This window comes from Mobula hypostoma, chromosome 10, assembly GCF_963921235.1.
Source record: "Mobula hypostoma chromosome 10, sMobHyp1.1, whole genome shotgun sequence".
In the NCBI taxonomy this organism is placed as follows: Eukaryota; Metazoa; Chordata; class Chondrichthyes; order Myliobatiformes; family Myliobatidae; genus Mobula; species Mobula hypostoma.
The window spans coordinates 49,016,228-49,041,465 of record NC_086106.1 but is presented as its reverse complement, the minus strand read 5'-3'; the positions used below and the strand labels follow the sequence as shown (position 1 = coordinate 49,041,465).

Here is a 25,238-nt window from a genome sequence, read left to right as displayed (position 1 = left end):
GTCCTGGTCTATTCCAGCACATTCTTCCATTGAGCGAATACTGGAGGGAACTCCTTGCTTGGAACCATTATCCTATTTGTAACTTAATCACTTCTATCTTCGACACAATAACATGCTTTTTTAAATCATCTTTTCCCTGTTTCAATATCTATCTAAAATGTGTTCTAACGTTTCCTAATTCTCATGAATTACTGACCCGAAAATAGTGCACAATTCTGATTTGATGGAGACGGACGCGAGTGCGTAACGGAACATCTGGAAAACTTCTGAAATGTCTGCTTTGCTACTGCTGCTACTGTGTCGGGACCGGAATCTCTGGAGCTGTAGGCCTCGAAATCCTCGGCTTTGCGTGTTTCAGCGGCTGGGGAGAGGTCGAAGGCGCTCGGCAGAGGATGGCACTCAGGAGGCTGTATCGGAGAGGCTGCTCAGAGTTTTCCGACGGATGGACTCGGGGTCAGCTGGGGTCAGCTGCTTCCAAGGTATCGGCAAGTTGACGGTGCCTGGAGGTTTATGGCAGGGAGTTTCTCCCTTTTGCCGCCGCTATCGGGGACTCGGGAGTTGATTGACTCGGGGACTTTTAAGACTTTTTTTTACTGTGCATATGTACTGTTCTTCATCAAATTATGGTATTGCTTTGCACTGCTGTAACTATATGTTATAATTATGTGGTTTTGTCAGTTTCAGTCTTTGGTCTGTCTTGTTTTCTGTGATATCACATCGGAGAAATATTGTATCATTTCTTAATACATGTATGCATTTCTAAATGACAATAAAAGAGGACTGAGTGTTCTCATAATCTAAAAAAAGTATCTCAGTGTTACTTTGAAATAGTAGTTGTGATTATTTTCTCAAGTCATGGGGCAGGACACAAGTTTTAGCATCTGGTTCAATGGCAAAATTGGTATGCGTATGCCAAGCTGACACCTGTAATTCATACTAATTGGAAGTATGTGAGTGATAGTCCAAGGTTTGATCCAAGGCTTAAAATTCTTGAGCAATGCTCTATATCTTATAGTATGACATTCAAGTGATTGATCCTGGAACTGTCTGAGATGCAAAATGAAAATGCTGGAAATATTCAGCAGGTCAACTCACTGACACTTCAAGTTCAAGTACAAGTTCAGTTTATTGTCATTCAACTGTACAAATGTATACCACCAAGCAAAATAACATTCCTCCGGATGAGGGTGCACAAACTGTACATACAACACACATACATAATGCAAAACGTAGTTGGGAGAGAAGTCATTATTACGGTTCAATAAACTGGAGAAAAAGATATAGTGTTTTTTAAATATGGGAGAGTAGGAACTACTGTATGTGGTTTAATTATTGGACTAAGTATCTAATAATCCTAAAAAAATGATCTGGATACTTGAGTTTAAATTTCAACTTAGAAATATAAATTCAGTTAATTATATAATTTAGCAGTAAAAAGATCTATAATTTCTTGGTACCATCATGCTAAATGGGACTGTTCCAGAACAGATCCAAAAGCTCGAACTATTTTTGACAGAAATGCTATACCACAACTGGTAACCTCACTGTCTGGCCACATGTCCCTTACTCTACTGATACCATCAGGCCAGCCGATCATTGCTGTTTCAGCTAGGAATGTAGAAGGATAGCACCACGTGTGCAAAGAAATGAAGTGCTAAGGTGGCCAAATTACATACAGCAAGGTCCACAAGTGTACTGAGAGTAAAAACAGCAGAATTTCACAACCAGCAATTTAGATCAAAGCACAGCCATAGACTTTGGTCAACATGAAGGGATCGTGGACAATTAAGCAACTAACACAAAGAGAAGTTTCCGAACCCATTCCGACAGTGGAGACCAATTGTGTGCAAACAGCTGAAGCATCTGCAACAAACTTCAGCCTGATTTGGACACGTATGCTCTTTATTGAGGCTTTCACTGTCATAGAATCTAGTTGACAGCAAATTTGATCCACCCCATGTGAAAAAAATATGGCTGATAATTTAGTAGTTAAACATACTCTGAGGGTCTGGATACAATGTAGAAAACACTTTGGTTTATTGAGATTTTCCCTTTCAAGTCCCACTTATGCTTACTTTTTTTTAAACCCTCCATGACTGATTTTGTTTTTAAAGAATGGAACAGGTTGGGTATTAAATGTTTTTGGGATCTGTTTGTTGGAGGAAATCTTTTTTCATTTGAGCAATTGTCAGCTAAATATAGCCTACCCAAAACTCACTTTTTCAGATATTTACAAATCAGAGACTTTCTAAGATCTCAATTATGCACTTTTCCTATAAACTCAGATTAGAATTTACCAGAAATAATTTTCAATTTGTCACCTTTTCATAATGGTTCAATACCTAATATTTATGGCGTGTTACTGGAGAGGAGGAATGTTCCTTTGGACAAAATTAAGAATCTCTGGGAAAAAGATTTACAGACATCAATATCTGAGGAAACTTGGAATGAAAATTTTAAACTGGTTAACACTTCATTGTTATGTGCTCACCATTCTCTCATACAGTTTAAGGTGGTACATAGAGCTCATATGACTAAGGATAAGCTATCTCGTTTTTATTCTGATATATCTCCCTACTGTGACAGATGTAATAATGGAGAAGCTTCATTAATTACTATGTTTTGGACTTGTCCGAGTCTTGAAAAATATTGGAAGGAAATTTTTCAAACTTTTTCTTTACTTTTCAAAGTTAATTTTAAGCCTAATCTTCTGATGGCCCTCAGGATAGAAAATCAAGCTGAAGACATCTGATTTACATATTTTGGCCTTTAGCTCTCTTATAGCTAGGAGGGCACTTTTGTTTAAATGGAAAGATGTTTTTCCTCCTACTCATGTTCAATGGCTATGCGACATTATGTCATGCTTAGATTCAGAGAAGATTCATTGTTCAATTTCTGAATCTCGTCAAGACTTTCAAACATTGTGAGGACCTTTTCTGAATTATTTTCAAAACCTTCAAGTCATTGTTTAAATTCAGATGTTGGCTATTATTATTTTTTACTATATAAGAAGGTATTTTACCTTTTTTTCTCCTTAATAAACAGCTTCAGTCTTGGTAGGGGTTAGATTTTTTTGTAATAAACTAGTATATTTCAATATAACTATTGATTAACTTACATGAATATGGGTTAATTCGATTGCTATTATGAATAGATATAATGTAATTGGTAGTTTTAAAAATCTTTTTTGACCTTTTATATATACTTTCTTGTACTTTGTATTCTTCTATGTAGAAACTAATAAAAATATTGGAAAGAAAAAAATATGGTTGAATATATAACAAAGGCAAGAGGGTTCAATAACATCTCTGCTGTAGTATATTGCAAAGTGCTCCAGAATAAACCATGCCTGGAGAGAAGCTTTTTCAGTACATCTTGTTAGTGAAGATCCTCAATAGTACAAAGCAATTATGTAATTCAGTTGATTATGCTGAGCTGTCGTTCTTCTGCTTTGCATCTGGCCTCACTCTTGTTGTGGAGAAAGCTGAGAATAGACAGGTCAGTGCAGGAATGGGGAGTAAAGTTGAAATGGCATGCAAATGGGAACTCAAATTGTCCATTGTGAACAGAGCACAGATGATCCACAAACAGGCGCTTGGTCTACATTTGGTCTTACAGATGTAGAAAAATCCACATCAAGACCATTAAATGCTGTAGATGAAATCAAAGGAGTTGGATATACATCTTTGAACAGCATCTGGTCATCTACAACCCTACTGTATAAACATAGAATTTTACAATTTCAAATAACCTGAAGGCCTGCTGCTCTTTTCTTGCTCTTTTTGATTCACCTAGATTCTCCCAGCCCCATTCTCCCTCTGCCACTCAGTTTCCTTCCCCTCCACTACGGTGCCATCTGCCTATCACTTAAACACTTAACTTATAGGTCTCCTATTCTTTTCCAACTGGTTGCACCTGCCCATCATTCTGCCCTAGTCTGGTTCCAGATCATCTTCATTACTTATCAGATTTCAGCACTTGCAGCTTCCAGTTATCAACATCATGGTCCTGCCCCTAACTCCACACTCCACTCCCGACCTGACTTCACCTGCTCCCTTTATTTCTCTTCCCTTATCTGTCTCTACCTATCACCCATCAGCCACTGTCTCTTAACTTCAACCCTTCCCCAACTAGCTTTATTTGCCCAGTCATCTCCCTCCTCACCTAGTTCCATGTACCACCTGTCAGCCCCTGTCTCACCACCGTCATCTCTTCCCCATCCCAATCTCTTTATATAACCGATCTTGCACCTTGCCTCTCAGTTCTGATTCTGGGTGTCGACCCCAGATATTGATCATCCTCGTCCATGTTGCCCGACTTTCTGAGTTCCTCCAGTGCTTTGATTTTCTTTTGAGATTACAGCATCTGTAGCCCCTTGTGTTTGGATAACTTTTATTAAATGGGCAGAGCAATGGCAGATGGAACTTAATTCTGAAAAATATGAGAGGTGGTGTATTTTGTGAGGATTAATGAATTACTGAGAGATAGAGAGATCTTGGTTCAAAGTTCAAAATAATTCATCAACAAAATACGTGAGATTTATTTTCTTGCAGGCATTCACAGTAGAGCAGAGAAATTCAATAGAATCAATGAAACACTACACAGACTGACAAACAACTGAAGTGTGAAAGATCTGTGCAAAAGCAAAAAAATTACAATAATAAAAAAATCAATAAATATTATAAGAACCTGAGTTATAGTTGTCTTTGAAATTGACTCCATAGGTTGTGGAATCAGTTCAGTGTTGAAATGAATGAAGTTTCCACACTGATTCAGGAGCCTGAAGATTGGACGGTAATAAGTTCTTGAACCTGGTGGTATGGGACCTGAGGGAGTTTAAGAAAGACCGATGGCTGAAATTTGGAATGCATTACTAGGGGGAGGGGGAGAGAAGATGGGTATTCTCACAACATTTAAAGTAGCACTTAGTTGAGCATTGAAAAGCTATCACACAGAAGGCTACAGGTTAAGGAAAAGTTGGTACTTGATTGCCAGCTCAGACATTGTGGGTGGAAAGGCCTATTTCGATGCTGAAAATAATATTTTAATGACCTGAACTTGAGTGTTCAGGGCAGTTTCCAAATCTGAAGGTGACACAAAATTGGGAGGGGGTAGTAGAGACTGTGAAGAAGTATATAATAGATTTCAAGTAAACTTCAATACAAAGTTAGGTAGAATTGACTGACAGATGGCAGATGAATTAAGTGATGTGAAGTTTTAGTGTGAAGGGTGAAAAGAGACAATATAAAGCCAAGGGTACCATTCTGAAATGACTAAAATACCACAGAACTAGAGTTGCGTGTCCGCAATTTATCAAAACTTTCAGGGCAGGTAGAGGCAACAATTAAAAAGTATCTATATACTTTTAAATAAATATATATATGATCCTAGACTTCAGAAAGAGTTACATTGCATATACAAGGAAAGAAGCGATGATGAATCTTTGTAAAACACTGGTTCAACCACAACTGGAGCACCCATTTCTGAGCAATACACTTTTTGAGAAGGTGTAAAGGTTTAAAGAGGATATAAAAAAATTCACCAAAATGATTCCAGGGAGAGGATTTTTAGTTACATGCCTAGCGTGGAGAAACTTTGGTCATTCTTTTTGGAACAAAGAAGCCTTTAAGAGTATGAGATGAAGGTAATTAAAATTATGTAGATATACACAGAGTAAATAGAAAGAAACAACTTCTAATTACAAACAAGATGTATTAAAAGCTTGGGAGGTGACTCAAATGCACAAATAACAAATTACTGACTAAACCAGCAATGAATAGATTCAGGATGAGAGATCAAATGGAGTAGAGATGTCCATAATTCTCTCTCCAAAAAGAGTATAGATGCTTTAAAGCCTGAGGGCAATAGACTTTTGTAAGGTGACTCCAGAGTGCAGCAGAAGTAGCCAAGTGGCTGTGTTATGGACAAATGAACAAGCTTGGAAGGGCTGAATGGATTCCCACAGCTTCTGATGCACCCATCATATTGTTCCTGTCTCTTGAAGCATTTCAACTAATTTTTTTTAGTACTAAAGGCACATTAATAGCACTGGCACCCAATCATGAATTCTGGTGCAGCTGTCTACTTCATACAGAGTGGTACCTTTTTTATTACATAGAAGGAGGGTGGGTAATGTCTGTAACATGTTGTCAGAGGAAATGATGGAATCAGATGCAACTTTAAGAGGCATTTAGACAAACACCTTAAATTGGCACTCACACAATATGCGGACAAATGGGATTGGTGTAAATGGGCAAGAACTTTGGTTTGGATGTGGTGGGTCACACTGTGCACTCTGGTAATTGGCAAAAGGAGAAAACTGGACACATGCTAAAAGTCGTAAATGGCTAAGGTCTGTAAATGCACTGCCAGGCATAGCAATGAAGGAAGCTTCAACTGAAACGTTGTGAAGAGAGCTAGAAAAATATCTGAAAGGAAAAAGAACTGCAGGACAAAGTAAAAGGCTGGCGAGTGGGCCAAGATTTGTGTTTTTCCAGAGTTGATACAGATTCAACAGACTCAATGGTCTCCTTCCATTCTGTAACAATTTTATGAAGTATTTGGGCTTGATTTGAATTGGGCTAGGTTTGCTTCTTGTAAATAACTGCACTAATGCATTTAAGGTGATGGTGTAACATGAAGGGTTAACTTATCTGCCAGTCGAAATTCGTTTTCACCTTCTCGGTCACTGACTGCTCCTATCAGCTTTCTACCATTGGCTGGCTATCCTGCCATGGCACCGGCTTCTGATTTTAGCCACCCCCGGGGGTATAATAAAAGTGTGTGTGGGACACTCTCTCTCTTTTTAGCTAAGGGCTCCCATCAAACCGATCACAATCAGACTTGAAAAACCATTGGGAAAAAGTGCTGCAGATAAGAGGGCCCATGTGCACACTTCATTAAATACCTGTTTGTTGAATGTTCGGTGTTGTACTTGTGTAGCTTGGGGTCTTAACAAAGTACCTGTTGAATTAGAAGTAGTATTACTGAATGTTTGGTGATGTAGATTCTGTAACTTATGTGGCTTAGATAAGTTCTCGTTTGACATAGTGTTAAATAGTTAACATGCTTACTCGCAATGTGTCTTCTGTCCCACTTACCGATTCCGCAAATCTGCTTCCTCGAAACAGATGGTTACCAGGCTGGATTAATGAAAGCCAACTGTGTGTACTGTGTTTCAGTCAGGTATTAAAAGAAACTGAAAAAACTGGGAATTAAAAATTAGAAAAAAAGAAAATGCTGGGTTACTCTGTATGTTAGACAGCATTCTGTTTTTATGTTAAAAATTCTGTCTTTATTCACAAAAGATTCTGCAGATGCAGGAAATTGTAAGCAACACACATAAAATACTGGAGGAACTCAACAGGTCAAGCACCATCTATGGAGGGGAATTAACAGTCAACATTTTGGGCCAAGACCCTTCATTGAGACCAAGATTCAGATTTGCAGTGGTCGAGTGAGGTTTTAGTTTTACACACAAGCAAATATCTGGTCTGGCTGATAGACAAGAAACAATGTGTAAAGGTAAGTGGGTCTTTATTTTTGTATGGCAAGTGGTAACTATTGGGTATCACAGATCAGTGCTGTTCACAATATACAATAATTTTGATGAGCAAATCAAAAATTCCTGTTTCTCAGTTTGCTGACTATAGAACTTGATGCAGTTGTGAAGAGAGCTTCAAAACAATTTGGACAAGCTGAGTGAGTGAACAGATACAGTATAATATGGATAATGTAAAGTCCATATATTTTAAAGGTGATAGTTTCCCAAACTTCTGTTGATTTTGTTGATGTACAAAAGAACCCAGATAACTTGTAAATCAGTCACTGAAAGCAAACACAAGTACAGCAGCTATTAAGAAGGCGCGTGGTCCATTGCAAGACTGGGTGTTGTTTCTCCTGGCTGGAAAGTCAGAATTTGGATAAGGAAAAATAATTTCACTCAAGGATGTTGAACCCACAGCATTCTTGGCCAAGCAAATGAATTTATTTAAGGAGCTGGATACATTTCTAAACACACAAAAAAGATCAAGGTGCATGGGGTGAGAGTATGAATATGGTGTCAACATAGAGGATTAACTATGCCCAGGCTTCAAGAACCAAATGCCCTACAATTACTAATTTCTAGTAAAGTGAGATACTTTGTAAAACTTGCACTTTTGTTCTTTCCTCAGTCTTCCCTTTGAAATTTCTTCTGAACTTACTGCTCTATATGCATCAATTTGTTTTCAATTGTAACTATACTTAAGGTATTACAAATGAGAAATTAACTTTTACCAAAGATAAAATACCCTTTAAACTAATACGACTGTTTAAATATCTCCATGTGTTCAGAGATACCCTCGAACTCTTCTTAAGTCCGGTGACTACAGCACTCAAGAACTCCAAAACCCTCTTCAGATAAATTGATAAATTGATCTAGAAACAAAAACACTCAATCTTGATTTCAATTGATATGTTTAACAGTATTGTTTTAGCATCAATAGGTTATATTATATATAAAAACATTGATGGTGTCAATCGGGGGAAAAACATAAAGGGCTATGACATAAAAAAAGTTTGTAAGCAATGAACTTGAGTCACGCCACAAATCTCTTTAATCGTTTCCTCATGATTTATGCACACTCTGAAGCCTCGATTAATGGAATCTAGTGTAATACTTCTGTTTCAGACACTGGAGCCTGCTCGGGCCCCAGCACCGCGGAGCAAGCACGCCCGGGGCGAGAAAGATTATTTCCGACCGCACATGCGCACTCGGCGCTCGAGTCATTTGGTGGGTTCAGCGCAGGGCGGGCCGCCATTGGCTGATGTTGCCATGTACGTCATGATCATGAGAGCAGGTGTGATTGGACGTGGTTGATTTTATTGTCTGGCTCGGAGAGCAGAATTCTGCTGAATTGATATTCTTCTGATTTTTGCAGGGCTTCAAGGTACGCGCAGCTGATTTTACCATGAATTCAACTGAATTTAGAAGTTTTTTTTTCAACCCGCGCCTTTCTCGGGTTGCGGTGGTGGACAGGAGGGTCGGTAAAAGTGGCTAAAGTTGGCAGTTGAGCGTGGCCTGCCCGCCGGCTGCTGGTAGGTCATCCACCCATTGAATATTCAAGTTCAGACTTCCTAAATCAAGTCATGGCGCCGCCACCCGCAAACTTCCCGTTAACTAGCCCGCGCTACTGCTCCATGCCGCCACCCCCTCCCCTTCGACCGCCACTCCTCCTGTTTGCCCGACCCTACCCCATCGCACTCCTCACTCCAACTCTTCCCAGCCCTCCCCTGCGCGCGCGACGGCGAGGCTGCTCAGGGAAGATTTCACGAGAGCGGCGCGGCCCGGCCGGGCGGGCGTTCGGCTCTGCGCATGCGCAGTGCGGCTGATGGCTGTCATTGGCGGCACGTGTGGGGGAGGGGACAACATCTTGTCTGTCAAACACAGCCAAGCCGTCTCGTTGTGATGGGTAATCAACCCATTTAATTAACGCGGAGTGCAGTAATGTTTCTCAAAATGTTCTGGAATGATCCGAGAGTAACCAAAACACAATCTGGTTTAATGCCACACTACATAATACAAACCGAGAGAGTACAACACGTTCTCTATGTGCAATATAAACGTTGTTCAGCACATACAAATACAACGAAGCGCAAAACATTGCATTGTTATATAGGGCAGTCGCACGCTGGGACTAATATAGTTTAATGCATTACACAGTGCGACAGAATTATTGTTTTTTGCTTAATTATAGTAGAGAATGTCATGAATAACAGAACAATTTAGCATCATTTTAAACTGTTGAGTGAAAGCACTTTGTGCCATTGCAGAGTAATCTAATAAATCGGAATATAAAGTTCACCACAACATAATCTCTTAAAATTCAGTGCAAATTAACTTGGCATGATGTAACAAATCAATAAACTGTAATTTAGTGCAATGCAGTTCGGCATTTGTTTAATGCTCAGAAATGTAATTGATAGAATAGCATTTTGCACAGCATGATTTGATTCAAAACACATCATACAATTTATTGTGTAACATGATCTAATTCAAAGCACGGCAATGTAGGTTTTGATTCTTCTAAACTTGTTTGCTTCAATCTTTTATGCTCCTTGAATACTGCAGTTAAAATTATAAATAAATTAACCCTTTTGTCAAAGCCTTATTGTAAAATAGTTATTTGTATTGTAAAGAAAGTAAATGGCAATTACAGTAGCTAGGATTAGAAAGCCCCACTGCATATTGCTCTCCATTGTCTTGTTGTGGTATAGCTGTAGGAGTAAGGATAAATTTCTGTAATAATTATCACAATGAAAGGGTTATGTTTGGAAATGGGTTGAGTTTCTTAATGGGATTGGGACTGTTGTGATCTTACTTTTTCTAATTGACTTCTTGTACTCATAAAAAGAATACATTGTGACTTAGTTTATTGTAGTCTTTGGCATGCACCTGTCTGACTTTGGAGTAGGGAGGCAACTTGTGCATCTAGTTAACTTAAAGACAGCTAGTTATTGCTTTGATTGCTAAGTCCCATGCAGGTTTCCTTCTTGTACCTTTTTCTTACCCATTGAAATTCTCATGTGATATTGGGTAACACCTTTGATAATTTCAAAATTGTCATGGTAAACTATGCTGATGCTAAGTGGTATTTTACATAGAAAACTGTGTTTTAAGTTTATTCTCCTGCTCCAGCCTCAAACTCTTATCAGAAGGGTACTCAAATTGTCTTTATAGCATTGTTATTATGCTCCTACCACTGGGCAGTAAATTTAATTCACTTACCCTCACTATAACCTTAGTTCAGCTGCTCTAACTCAATATAAATGTTTTCCAATCTATTTGGCTCTTTATCAAAATGATTTGACACCAAATCAAAACAGTACAGGCACAGGTAATAAATTGCTTTCCCAAGGTTGAATTTTTGACATTGTCCACTTCAAACTAACTTCTGAAAACTTTGGCTGTTTATAATAACAACTTTTGATTTTTTATTGTCTTTTCTTTATCCATTCATTTTGTCCGCTATGCTCCTCCCACCTTATTCCCAATGAGCTGCTTACAACTTCCCATCAAGGTCATTGTTATCTGACTTTTTTCCTGCTCTTCAATTGCCTTTCAATTGACTTTCCTCCATATTTGTTTTTCTCCCTCTAAAGTTTCATAGATTTTGTACCAAAAGGCTCCTCATTTCTACCCTTTACCATGGTATTGAACTGGCGGTTATTAATAATGTGCCAGCATCAAGAAACCACTTTAGACCATAAGACCACAACACGTAGGAGCAGAATTAACCATCTGGCCCATCGATTCTGCTCCGCCATTCAATCATGGCTGATCAATTTTTTCCCCTCCTCAGCCCCAATCCCTGGCCTTATCCCGGTGACCTTTGATGCCATGTCCAATAAAGAACCTATTAAGCTCTTCCTTAAATACACCCAACAACCTGGCCTCCACAGCTGCATGTGTTAATAAATTCCACAAATTCACAACCCTCTGAATATAGAAATTTCTCCGCATCTCTGTTTTAAATGGACGCCCCTCTATCCTGGGGCTGTGCCCTCTTGTCCTAGACTTCCCCCACCATGGGAAATATCCTTTCCACATCTACTCTGCCTAGGTCTTTTAACATTCGAAAGGTTTCAGTGAGATTCCCCCCCTTGCAGTGAGTACAGACCTAAAGCTATCAAATGTTCCTTGTATGATAACCTTTTCATTCCTGGAATCATCCTTGTGAATCTCCTCTGAACCCTCTCCAACGCCAGCACATAATTTCTTAGATGAGGGGCACAAAACTGTTCACAGTACACAAGGTGAGGCCTCACCAGTGCCTTATAAAGCCTTAGCATTACCTCCCTGTATTTGTATTCTAGAGCTCTTGAAATGAATACTGACATTGCATTTGCCTTCCTCACTACCAACTCTCCCTGCAAGTTAACCTTTAGGGTGATCTGCATTCCAGATTTTTGGATTTTCTCCCCATTTAGAAAATAATCTGCACATTTATTTCTTCTACTAAAGTGCATGACCATGCATTTTCCAACATTGTATTTCATTTGCCACTTTCTTGCCCATTCTCCTAATCTGTCTGAGTCATTCTGCAGCCTACCTGTTTCCTCAACAGTACCTGCCCTTCCACCAATCTTCATATCATCTGCAAACTTGATGACAGAGCCATCTATTCCATCATCTAAATCATTTATATACAACATAAAAAGAAGCGGTCGCAATGCCGACCCCTGCGGAACGCCACTAGTCACTGGCAGCCAACCAGAAAAGGGTCCTTTTATTCCCACTCGCTGCCTCCTACCAATCAGCCAATGCTGTAAGCATGCCAATGATTTTCCTGTAATACCATAGGCTTTTAACTTGGTAAGCAGTCTCATGTGTGGCACCTTGTCAAAAGCCTTCTGAAAGTCCAAATATACAACATCCACTGCATCCCCTTTATCTATCCTAGTTGTAATCTCCTCAAAGAATTCCAACAGGTTTTTCAGGCAAGATTTTCCATTAAGGAAACCATGCTGACTTTGTCCTATCTTGTCCTGTGTCACCTCATCCTTAACAATTGATTCCAACATCTTCCCAACCACCACACATCAAAGTTGCTGGTGAATGCAGCAGGCCAGGCAGCATCTCTAGGAAGAGGTACAGTCTTCCCAACCACTGAAGTCAGGCTAACTAGTCTATAATTTCCTTTCTGCTGCTTTCCTCCTTGAAGAGTGGAGTGACATTTGGAATTTTCCATCCTTTGGCACCATGCCAGGGCAATAATTTTTGAAAGATCATTACTAATGCCTCTGCAGTCTCTACTATTACCTCTTTCAGAACCCTAGGGTACAGTTCATCTGGTCCAGGTGACTTGTGTACCCTTAGGTCTTTCAGCTTTTTAAGCAAAGCAAAACTTTTTAAGCACCTTCTACCTTGTAATAGTAACTGCACTCAGTTCTGTTCCCTTACACCTTTCAACACCTGGCACACTGCTAGTGTCTTCACAGTGAAGACTGATGCAAAATCCTCATTTAGTTCATCTGCCATCTCCTTGACCCCTGTTATTATTTCTCTGGCCTCTTTTTCTATATCCACTATCATCTGTCCTTTATTTTTTTGCATACTTGAAAACACTTTTACTGTCCACTGTGATGCTGTTTACCAGCTTGCTTTCATATATCATCTTTTCCCTCCTAATGATTCTTTTAGTTGGCTCTGTGTAGGTTTTTAAAATCTTTCCAATCCTCTGTCTTCTCACTAATTTTTGCTTTGCTGTATGCGCTCTCTTTTGCTTTTATATTAGCTTTGACTTCCCTTGTCAGCCACGGTTGTACTATTTTGCCATCTGAGTATTTCTTTGTTTTTGGAATACATCTATCCTGCACCTTCCTCATTATTTCCAGAAACTGACGCCATTGCTTCTCTGCTGTCATCTCTGCCAGCATCTCCTTCCAATTTTCTTTGGCCAATTCCTCTGTCATACCACTGAAATTTTCTTTACTCCACTGAAATACTGCTAAGTCAGACTTTACTTTCTCCCTATCAAATTTCTTCCTTGAGGTTCTTTTACCTTTCGCTCCCTACTCACTTCTGGTTCATTTCAGTCAGCTTGATGACAATCTGCTCTAAAAAGCCATCTCATAGGCATTCAAGAAACTCACTCTCTTGAGATCCATTACCCAGATTCCCCCAATTAACCTGCATGTTGAAATCTCCCATCACTATCAGAACATTGTCCTTTTGACAGTCCTTTTCTATTTCCTGTTGTAATCTGTGGTCCACGACACAGCTACTTTTTGGGAGGCCTGTATGTAATTGCCATCAGGGTCTTTTTACCCTTGCAGTTTCTTAACTCAACCCAGAAGGATTCAACATCTTCCGATCCTATGTCATGTCTTTCTACTGATTTGATGCCATTCTTTACCAGCAGGGCCACAAATCTGATGCAAAACAACAAATTTCATGTCATATAAATCACTCATAATTCTGTCTTCCTGTGAATACTTCTTACCGCTATCTGGTTGAATGGGACCACATTTGTAGGATTACTTTTGGGTATTTGTAGTTGGAGTTGTATCTGTTTTCTGTCCTAAAATATGTGTTGTTTTCTTCAGCATCCCACTGTCATTCTTGATGTCTCTGTTATCTCTTAATTGTTAGAATAGTTGGCTAACATCCAATACTTGCTCAAAGTTCCTTCTCCAAAACAACTACAAAAATGAAAGTTTGATCATCATTCCATACCACAATGTTCCCTGATTTCTGGCCCCATACCTTCCCCTGCTCAATATCTGAAGCTGCATAGGGTTCTTGCAACCTGAGTGTCATACTTGACCACAATTATGAGGATAACATACCAACAATTTTTTTAAAAGGTCCTTTCTTCTATAGTATGGCTTGACTACTCCCCTGCTTCCCTTTGAAAAATTTGTTCATGTATTTGCTATCCCTAGGCTTGATTATTCCAATATCCTTATAACTATTATCCCTTTTTCTGCTCTATGTAAGCCGTCGTGTTAATTATTAATGAATGCCATTCACTCTGTGCAAGAAGCCCTATATTGTTACTAAAAGAAACAACCTGAGGGTGGGGATTTTGAAACTATATTCCAAGTCTGTGCTTTCTGTAATCACTCCCCAGGTACTTCCAGCCTAGAACCTTTTCAGTTCCAGTAATTCTATCCTCTCAGAAGTTAATTAATATTGATGTCTGCATTTTCAGTTGCCAGAGTTCCCTAAATGTCACTATGCCTCTTGCAACTGAGTCCCTGCTTTAAGAGCAACTTGGTTTCTTAAGGTGGTCAGAGCTGTGGGGCTGGGGGTGCTAGTGAGGATAAGCTTCCACTATTAAATGCTCCCAATGGCGTGCGTCTCAAATAGCCTCTGACAACCAAGTTCAGCTCCTGGCTTTCATGTGTGGCTTAGCCCAGTGGAACAGTTTGTACTGACAGAAGGGACAAAGGCACCTTACTGGCACCTTAAAACCAGTCACTTGGGGCAAATGGGACTCTTCAGCCATGGTTGGCAGCTCATTAGAAGAAGGAAAATTCTGATCTCAAACCCACTCTTGGGGAAGGCTTTGGGAGTAAACCACGAGCAAAAATCTTCAGTCCTTCAGGAGACGTGTTGAGATCAACGCTGACTGGCAACTCTTGCGACACCACTTGTGTCAAACTGTGTTGGTCTCTGCCATTCCTTTGGATTCATCAGCTGTATAGAGAGGGGGGAGGGAGCCTGTTACGTTGGCAACAGCTTGCTGTCCAGGCTTGTGTAATATTTAGACAGCTGGCACACAACATCCATGGTCAACCTCGAACAACGGAGGGCTTCAGTTGCCTCAGCTTTTGTCTCGGTGTCATTTTTTTTTATCTGATGAGGCACCAATAATAAATCTTTCAATGAGTGATGAATCAAAGATTCTAGGTATGCAGGGCTTGTGTGAACTATCACAGGCACCCAAAACATATTATAATTGTATTAGTTCTAGCTTGTTGTACAAGACTGGAAGTTTAGATATAACTGAAAGGTGGAAAGTTGGACAATAATTCAGCTGGCTGTATAAATCTTAAAATTTGCTGCATTCTGTTTAGAGTAACAGGTGTCATTTTTCAGGTGCATTTACACTTCAGCTACGTAACAAGTTTTGAACTAATGCCCTATACTTAAAAAGCTAGTGTTGGTAAAAATACAGTTTGTTTCACACTGATGGTAGTAAAAATAAGCATCAAATATGCTTTAATTCAAAGGGATGCAATTTGTCGGTGTTCAGTTGAGAATTACTGCTGGAAAACTTCCTTTTGGGTACCTGTGGCAGTGTCAATTATTCATGAGTTAACAACCTAGTTGATGTAATTTTACCTAGACTTTCAAATGATCTGTGATAATGCTGTCTACAATAAGCTAATACATCGTAGTTGTGGAACATGGAGTCAGTACATACATTGTGGAAGAGATTTCTGGCTGGCTGCAGGGTATAAAGCAAAGAATGGGATTAATTGGTAGCTATTTGTAGTGAAAGAACAATGATAATGATATTCCATCAGGATCAGTGCTAGGGTTGCTCTTGCTCACACTTTACATTAGAAATTTAGTCTTTGGAATCGAACACTTTTTCTAAGCTTATAGTGGATGTCGATTGGGAAAGAAGTATAAGCAGTATGAAACAGGAACAGATCCTAGGAAACCATGAATAAGTTCGCAGAATGGGCAAATATTTGGCAAAGGAAGTGGAATGTAAGTAAATGCCAGATAGAACATACTTTATAGGTCTGAAGAGGTATTATAAGAAATACGACATTCCTGCTGGACATAGGGTCAGACTACAACTGCACCAGGCACTAAAAGTTGTGTGAGAGGGTAGCAAAGCCGTCAAAGTAACACATATTTGGATTTATTTTCAGAAGGATGGAATTGAAAAGGATGGCAGTTGTACTTAACCTATTTTGAGCCCTGGTTAAAGCAAATTAAGAAATATACTGTCTGCAGTTCTCTTTGCCGTATTATGAAATATAAAGATATTTGAGGAAGCACAAAGTAAATTTGTAAAGATTATATCACCTTTTAAAAAGGATGTGTTGGATCTTCTGTGTATTTTTTGGAAAAATAAGTCTAATAGAGATCTTCAAAATCTGAAAATTTTTGATAGAGTGAAGAGAATAAGTTCTGTTGTGGTGAAGAGTATAATTTGAGATCAGCAATACAAAGTAGTCACCAAAACATCCAGTAGAGAATTCAAGAGAAATTTCTTTGCACAAATAGTGATTAGAATATATGATAAACTATTGCATAAAGTGATGTAAGATCGTTGAAGAAGCATACGAAGAAGGGAACAAAAGATTTTGCTGATTTAACTAAGGTGAGTGGCAGAGGCCTGATAGAAGCCAAAGTGCTGAGAAGGAGTGTTTGGTCCAATTGTCTTGTTTTGTTCTTATTTTTGTATTGTAGTTCTGCAGAACATACCGTGAATACATCATGGAGAAATACTCTTTTCGTGATCAATTTGCCTTAATTGCAATTGTGATAAAATTTTAATTTTCTTTCTAAGTGATGTTATAAATTTTGACCTTTTAAATGCCAAGGGAACTGATGTTGGAAATTTTACACAGATTCAACTGAATGATTTGTTCAAAGAGCAGCAGGCTTGCTGTTACTGTGAAGTGATAACACAAGAGAAGCAGATTACCTTTTCTGAATGGCATTTTTGAATCAAATGTTTTTTTTGGAACAGTTTAAGAAATTTTACAAAGTAGTTAAAGATTAGCTCTACTTGTCATATGTACATTGAAATACATGGTTAAATGCATCGTTTGTGTCAAATCAAATCAGTGAGGATTATGCTGAGCATCCTGCAAATGTTGCCATGCTTTTGGCACCAACATAGCATGCCTACAACTTAGTAATCCTAATTAAGTGTTTGGAATGTGGGAGGAAACCAGGGTACCCAAAGGAAACCCATGCAGTCATGGAGAAAACATATAAACTCCTTACAGACAGTGCTGGGAATTGAATGGCAGTCTTAGAGGTGGTAGTGCGAAGCGATTGTGCGAACTGCAACGCTACCGTACCACACGAGTTTCATGAACACCATCATTAGTACAGTCTTATTAAAATTAACTTGCATGTCAATTGGATTTAAATCTCACACATAGCATGGTGGATTTTAACTCGTCACTGGATTGTCAGTTCAGGTCTCTTAAGTCATGGTCTAAGAATTTAACCTCTGAATCATTTCTTTTACATGGGAATTCCAACAATTGATCCTGTGAACATTTTGTATCTAGCCCATCTAAGGCAAATGAATCCATTGGGTAAAGGTTAATCAATAATAGTTTAATATTTTGCATCATCAAAATGGATTGTACTGTCCAGCAAAACTTTTCAGATGTTTATGCTAGGATCCTGGGCCTATTCAGTTTTTCTCTGATGGTTCAGTTTTGATCTAGTATAGTATTGTGCAAAAGTCTAAGGCATGCTAGTTTTTTATATAAATGTTGTTTTAGATGTTTATTTTTTGTCTTCTGCATTAGTGTGTCAGTAGAAAAGAGCAAATTTGGATTTCCAAGCATTCATTTTCCAAAAAATTAAATGTTAGAGAAATTTTTGTATTTTCTGTAAGAAAGTTGCATATCATGCAATAGACCATTTTCCAAATTAAAAACTTGATGACTCTATAGGTACATAGCCCAGTACATGATTAAACAAAGATAACAAATGTGCTAATGATCAATGATGTAATGAGTTGAATGAACTAAACTGATTAACTGAAACAGAAATGGATGAAGAGAAATCAAGCTGGGCAAAGGGCACCCAAACTAAAAGGTGAAGGTGTGGCAGATGTGACAGTATAACCTTCATTTTTTCTAACACCATGTCAAGAATAGGCATAGCAAAAGGGCACAAGGTGGTCATCCTGCATCAACAAGGTCTCCTAAGCAGAAATTTCACAGCAGGCAGGAGTTTTAATGTGTGCTGTCCAATCTGTTCTGAAGAAGCAGAAAGAAACAGGAACGGTTGAGGACCAGAAATGCAGTGGTCAGCCATGGAAACCGAGTGCGACAGACAAGAGATACATCAATCCGTCATCCCTTCTAATTGGGAAGAAGGTTAGTACTGCTATCAGCTCTGAATTCACGGAAGCCACTGGAACCTAAGTACACCTCTTTGTAGTCTGGAGAAGTCTTGTCAGAAATGGTCTTCATGGAAGAGTTGCTGTCAAAAAGCCATTTCTCAAAAGTGGAAACAAAGCCAAGAGACACACAAAGCCACAGTGACTGGGGTGCTGAACAATGGCAGCAAGTGCTTTGAACTGACAGGTGAAGATTCAAAATTTTTGGCTCAAACGGAAGCCAATTTGTAAAAGACCTGGAGAGCACTACATGGATGAGTGTCTGTAGCCAACAGTGATGCATGGCGGAGGTTTCCTGCAGTTTTGGGGCTGCATTTCTCTAAATGGAGTTAGTGATCTGGTCAGAATTATGGAATCCTCAATATTGAGAAGTAAAAGCAGCTTCTCATCTATTACGCAATACCATCAGGGAGGTGTCTCATCTGTCCCAACATCATTCTGCAGTAGGACAATGACCCCAAACACGCGGCCAAGGTCATAAGGAATTTTCATTGAAAAGAAAAATAAGGGGTCTGCAACAGATAAATGGTCTCCACAGAGCCCTGATCTCAACGTCGTGGAGGCTGATCTCAAACAAGAGAAAATCTGCAGATGCTGCATATCTGAATAACATACTCAAAATGCTGGTGTTTTGGGCTGAAACCCTTTGGCAGGACATTTTCTTGAATTACCTGGAGAGACAGAAGCAAGTGAGATAGCCTAGGTCTGCAGAAGAACTGTAGCAAGTTTTCCAAGCTGCTTACAACCTACCAGACAATTTTATTATAAAACTGCATGACTGTCTCTAGGAGAATTGATGCCATTTTAAAGGCAAAGAATGGTCATACCAAATATTGTTTTGATTTAGTTTTACACTGTTTACTGCTCCTTGTAGTATATTTTTTGACATTTAGAAACTTATTATTTTATTATTTTTGAAAACATCTTTGCTTTACAGAATTGTTTTACTTGTGCCTAAGACTGTTGCACAGTTCTGTTAATTTTCATATTTTCTCTGTGCCTCCATAAGTTTTTGGTCATAGAGAAAAAAATATGTAGAGTAGTTCAACTATCGACTAAATGCAGGCGGGTAGTGGTATTAGTCTCTGTTTAGAAATAATTTGACAAAGTACAACAGCACAAGAAAATAGCTTAAATGGATTATTTGGACGTTTAAAACTGGTGTGTATGATCATATCTGAACTACTCTAGGACATTGGTTCATCTTCTGTGACAGATCCTCATAACACTCAACTCCATTAGTCTTTTTTTTAGAAAAAATTATCTACCTCCTCTTTACCTATTATGAGCTCGCTTCCACAAGTCTGGGGCAGAGTATTCCAGAGATTACGAATAAGCTCTTCTTGGGCTTCCAGTCAGGTACAGGTGGAGAAGAGTTTATTTGTCATATACACTAGGAAAGCAGTAGATCCTTTGTCATTCCCATGGATTCATCACCTTCTGCAAGCAGAAATTTCTTCATACTTTGGTCTTAAGCGACTAGCACCTATCTTGTAACTGTTCAAGATTTCCCTGTCAATAAGGTTGCCTCCTATTCTTCTAAAACAAAGAATCCACACCAACTAGTTTAGCCTCTCCTGATAGGATATTTTCCCATCCCAGAGAATAGCCGTGGCAATTTGGTTTGGATTGCCTTCAATGATACTATATCACTCTTAGATAAAATGATGCCTCACCAACACTCTACACATTGTGTCAAAAGTTTAATGTTCCAATAGAAAACACAACAGCTCTCAACAGATGGTTTGGTGATAGAGTCTCTGCTAATTATTTTCAGCAACTGAAACCAAAAGCTTTCAAGCCCCAACTTCACTTGTCACTTGCCTAGCCCCCAATAAGAGAGGGGAGGGAGGAAGGAGTTCATTTCTTTGGAAGGGAAGTAATGTTATTATTTAAGGATTGTGGCGAAAAGTCTACAGTTTGGCCGTGAGTTGAAGTGACCAGGCATTTATGGCAAGCACTTAAAAGGCTTGGTGATGTTCTTAAATTAATGGAGTCTGACTCCAAAATAGAATGTTTTTTTAAGGTATTGAAAATGTAATAAGAGAGTTACAGAGATTGATATAGATGTGTTTTCAAAAGCCTGTCGCAAAATATTGGGTTTAATATTTGTAGAGGTTTCAGAACGTTATTGTGTCTAGTGATGTTAATCAAGTACTCAGGTCCTTAATTTAAAGAAACTTGCATTCACTCTACAATGTTTTGAAATTCATATCTGATCCCACTGATGTAATGCTTCCATGCTCTCAGTACAAAAAGTATAAAATTGGGTTTGGTTTTTTTTTGTATTTTGCAGATCTTCCCACAATTGGTTATTAGTTAGCTTAAAACATGATACTGTTGGATTCTGATGTTTTTAATCCAAGGTTCTTTTGGAAGTTAGGAAAGGAGCACAAAACTTGTTGCTTCATGATTGTTTTATTAAGCATTAACAAAGCAAAGAAAATTGAGAAATGGACAGGAATAGAGGTCTAGCATGTGAAGGGAGAGTGAAGTAAAAGATGGTGGAGGTCATTTCATGGTCAGCTCTATTTATACCCCTAGAGATAAGTAATACTCCATTCAAATTTGTAAGTAAGAGATGACCAGTCAGATAGCTCCCCCCCACCCCCATTCAAATAATGCAATACAAAGAGATGTTTCCAAAATCATACAAATGTAACCACTACGGGACACACTGAACAATTGTATATAAATATTGTGACCACTAGGAAACGTACTAAATAGTTGCATATATATAAGTCATAGGAGCCATATATCTATTTTCTATCTGTATTGTAGTTTGTGGCACATTTATTATGGTAATCTGTCATGACAGTTGAGGTATGGTAAAAACAAATGAGTATAGTTATGTATTTTCATTAGTTTAGTTTAGTCTAGTGGAGAGTGAATAAACTGTGGGGGATGATTGCTGACTGTTAATTGAAATGTTGGACTGCTTAAATACGCCAATTTGTTACATTTAGAATGCTAATTTGGTCGTTACTGGAATGCTAAAGAGATTGCTGATTTTGTTATTTTGATAATTACATTTAGTTATGTTGATTTGAATGCTTATATCACTAATTTAGTTTCATTAATTTATCGCAAGATCATTCGTCTTTGCAGGTTTCATATTAAAGGATCAAATATACCTTTTTTTGATTTAGAAATAAGTTATTTGAAAGTGTGTCATACTGTGTCAAGTATCCTGACTTAATCTCTCAGCAGTTTTGGTTTGTTTTCAAGGAACCGCTACATAAATAGTTATTTAAAAAATACCAGCAGGTAATTTGTTAAGCTGCGAAGTAAATAACAGTTAAATAGTCTAATCTAACAATCTCCCCTTTGATTCCAAATTACACATTTAGAATCATTACATCAGAAAGTTCAGAGGCAGAAAAATTTGTGGTATCTACATTAAGTATAAAAGAATCAAAAATTACTTAAGTTCTGAAAATATCGAAGGCTATATATTCAAAGTATTCATTGGATTTTGCCATGATTAGGTAGACTAGTAGGCACACTTGCATGGGTTTGAACTATTTTATTAATGATCACCGTTATACAAGTAAAAAAGATGTTAGCTATGATAAAGCGTATTAGCATGAATATTAGTAGTCATTGTAAGTTGAGGAAAATTTTTAAAAGTACAGCAACTAATATTAGAGTAAACTTCATCATGTCCAGTAGTTGTCAACTTTGTTCAAGGTCTTCTGGCCAGTTAATGATTTGCTCGCTGTAGCCCAGCATCATTCACACGGTGTCAGAGGTTACTAGCACATTAACGACAGCATTTGTTGTCCCTGTCGGGTATCACTTTAGCTTGCTTTTACATTTGGTCAAACCAACCACATGTTCTTATCTTTATCACATACATACAATGGTGCTTGAAAGTTTGTGAGCCCTGTAGAATTTTCTCTGTTTCTACAGAAATATAACCTAAAATGTGATCAGATCTTCATGCAAATATTAAAACTAAATCAAGAGAACCTAATGAAATAACACAAAAAACATTATACTTGTCCATTTATGCATCTGTTGGAAAAAGTATGTGAACCTTTGCTTTCAGTAACTGGTGTGACCCTCTAGTACAGCAGTTAACTTCAACTATATGTTTCTGGTAACTCTGCAGTCCTATACATTGGCTTGGAGGAATTTTAGACCATTCCTCCTTACAAAACTGCTTCAACTCTGGGATGTTAGTGGGCTTTCTTGCATGAACTGCTTGCTTCAGGTCCTTCCACAATATTTCTGTAGGGTTAAAGTCAAGACTTTGACTTGGCCATTCCAAACCACAAATTTACTTTCGTCTTTCGGATCGTTGTCTTGTTGCATTATCCAACGTCTATTAAGCTTCAGGTGACAGACATTATCCTGTAAAGTGTCTTGGCACAATTTTGAATTCATTGTTCTCTCAATGATTGCAGGCTGTCCAGGCCCTGAGGCAGCAAAGCAGCCCCAAACCATGATGCTCCTTCCACCGTGCTTCACAGTTGGGATGAGGTTTTGGTGTTGGTGTGTAGTGCCCCTTTTCCTTCAAACATGGCAATGTGTATTTCTGCCAAAAAGTTCAACTTTTGTCTCATCTGTCCACAGAACATTGTGCCAGAAGTGTTGTAGAACATCCAGGTGAATTTCTGCAAACTTGAGATGTGCAGCAATTTTTTTTGAGAGCAATGTGTTGTCCTTCCATGAACACCATTCATGTTCAATGTTTTTCTTGTAGTTGACACGTGAACAGATACATAAGCAAATTCTAGAGATTTCTGCAGGTATTGCTCTTGGTATGAACTTTGCTGGATGCCCACTCCTAGGGGGAGTAGCAACAATACTGAGTTTCCTCCATTTGTAGACAATTTCTCTTATTGTGGACTGATGAACATTCCGATCTTTAGAAATGCTTTTGTAGCCTTTTCCAGCTTCATGCATCTCTACAATTCTTCTGATGTCCTCTGAAAGTTGTTTTGATTGAGGCATAGTGCACATGAATAGTTTTTTTCTTAAGACGGGCAGGCTCTGCTAATTACCTGACTTTGTCTCTTTTATAGGGCAGGCCATCTCTACAAACCACAACTCCAATCTCATCTCATTAATGGGAACACTTGACTCCAAGTAGCTTTTGTGGAAGGCATTACCCAAGAGGTTCACAGACTTTTTCCAACAAATACATGTAATATTGGATCTTTTTTCTCAATAAATAAATGAACACGTATAATGTTTTGTGTTATTTATTTAATTGAGGTCTCTTTATCTAGTTTTAGGACTTGTGTGAAGCTCTGATCACATTTTAGGTCATACTTATGCAGAAATAGTGAAAATTCTACAGAGTTCACAAAATTTCTAGCTCCACCGCATCAGGTTTCTCCTTTCCCTCAGGATCTGATCACATGCCTTCTTATTCTTAATAAACTTATTCTTATATGTTCGTATTTTTTATCCAGATTTTTTTCATTTTATCAAACTGAGATATTTTGTTCGTGTAGGAGCACGGTTTAATGACTTTGGTCATTCTTTTAATTGTATGTATTTCTGAGATCTCAAAATGTTAATACAAACATTTGTGGATTGTAACCGATGGTTTGTCAAGCAGCCAGAGTATTAATGGATTGCAACTGATGGATTGTGCCACACAACTGAGATTTCAATAGATTGTCCTGCAACCAAACTATTCTCCTGTGACCTACCGGCTTATACGACTGAGCCCGATATTAATTTCAGTGCTCGTCTTGGTTTTCACAGATTTGTGTTTTAAAATAGCAGCATTGTAGTTTCTCACTCCTAACTACCATCTGTTGATGTATTGAAGCCAGAACTAAGTTTCCTCTCAGAGATTGGAATCAGACCCAATCCCTTACCCCTTTTGTTTGTGCACTATAATTTTTCATTTTGTCTGTGATTCTTCCAGGTCCTTAAATATTTGGAACCATTCCCACCGACTACGCTGAATTGTTGGATTTTGAAGTTTTTATTCCAAGGTTCATTTTGAAGTCAGGAAAGAGGCACAAAACTTGTTGCTTCACGATCATTTTATTAAGCATTAATACAACAAACAGAATTGGAAAACGGTTCTCTTTATACCCCATAGATAAGAAACATTTCATTTAAATTCTTAGCTGAGTCACCAAGTCAGATAACCCTTATTTACATAATATAATACCAAGAGCAGCTTCCAGAATCAAACAAATATAACCATTAGGGGTCACACTGAGCAATTGCATATACATACTGTGACCACTAGGAAACTTGCTAAACAGTTAGTATTTATAAAAAGTACTACCAGGTGATTTTTTAAGGTGCAAAGAAAATAACAAGTAGTCTAAACCAACTATACCCTGTACTATTGTTACCATAGCACAGAGGAAAATTGTACAGGAATAACCACTCTACGATAACGTAAATGTAAATGAACTAGCATTGGGTGCTAAGGCAATATATGAATAGCAGTTGGAAATTAAGCCTTACAGGCCTAATCTATCATATAATTAGATCATGGCTGATATAGGTTCTGTCTAGCGCCTTGATTTCAAGTTCCTTGCGTCCTTGCTGAACAAGATCATTATTCTCAGAAATGAGACCAATAATTGACGTATTCAATAAGTTGTCAAGAGAGAGTTCTAGTTTTCCAGTACCCTGCCAGTTAAAATGTATATTTATTAG

The 25,238-nt window shown here is 38.3% G+C and overlaps 1 protein-coding gene across 5 annotated transcripts in view; it reads left to right on the top strand.

Annotated features, from left to right (window-relative positions):
• The first annotated feature begins 8,611 nt into the window (after positions 1 to 8,611).
• Positions 8,612 to 25,238, top strand: part of hdx (highly divergent homeobox) — a 152,018-nt gene continuing 135,391 nt past the window's right edge. For 3 of the 5 annotated variants that reach the window (XM_063060463.1, XM_063060465.1, XM_063060458.1), the window contains exon 1: positions 8,612 to 8,930. The gene's annotated coding sequence lies outside the window, so the exon portion shown is untranslated. Of the gene's footprint in view, positions 9,079 to 25,238 lie in introns of all 5 variants that reach the window. The other 2 variants (XM_063060464.1, XM_063060462.1) reach the window with 1 other exon arrangement.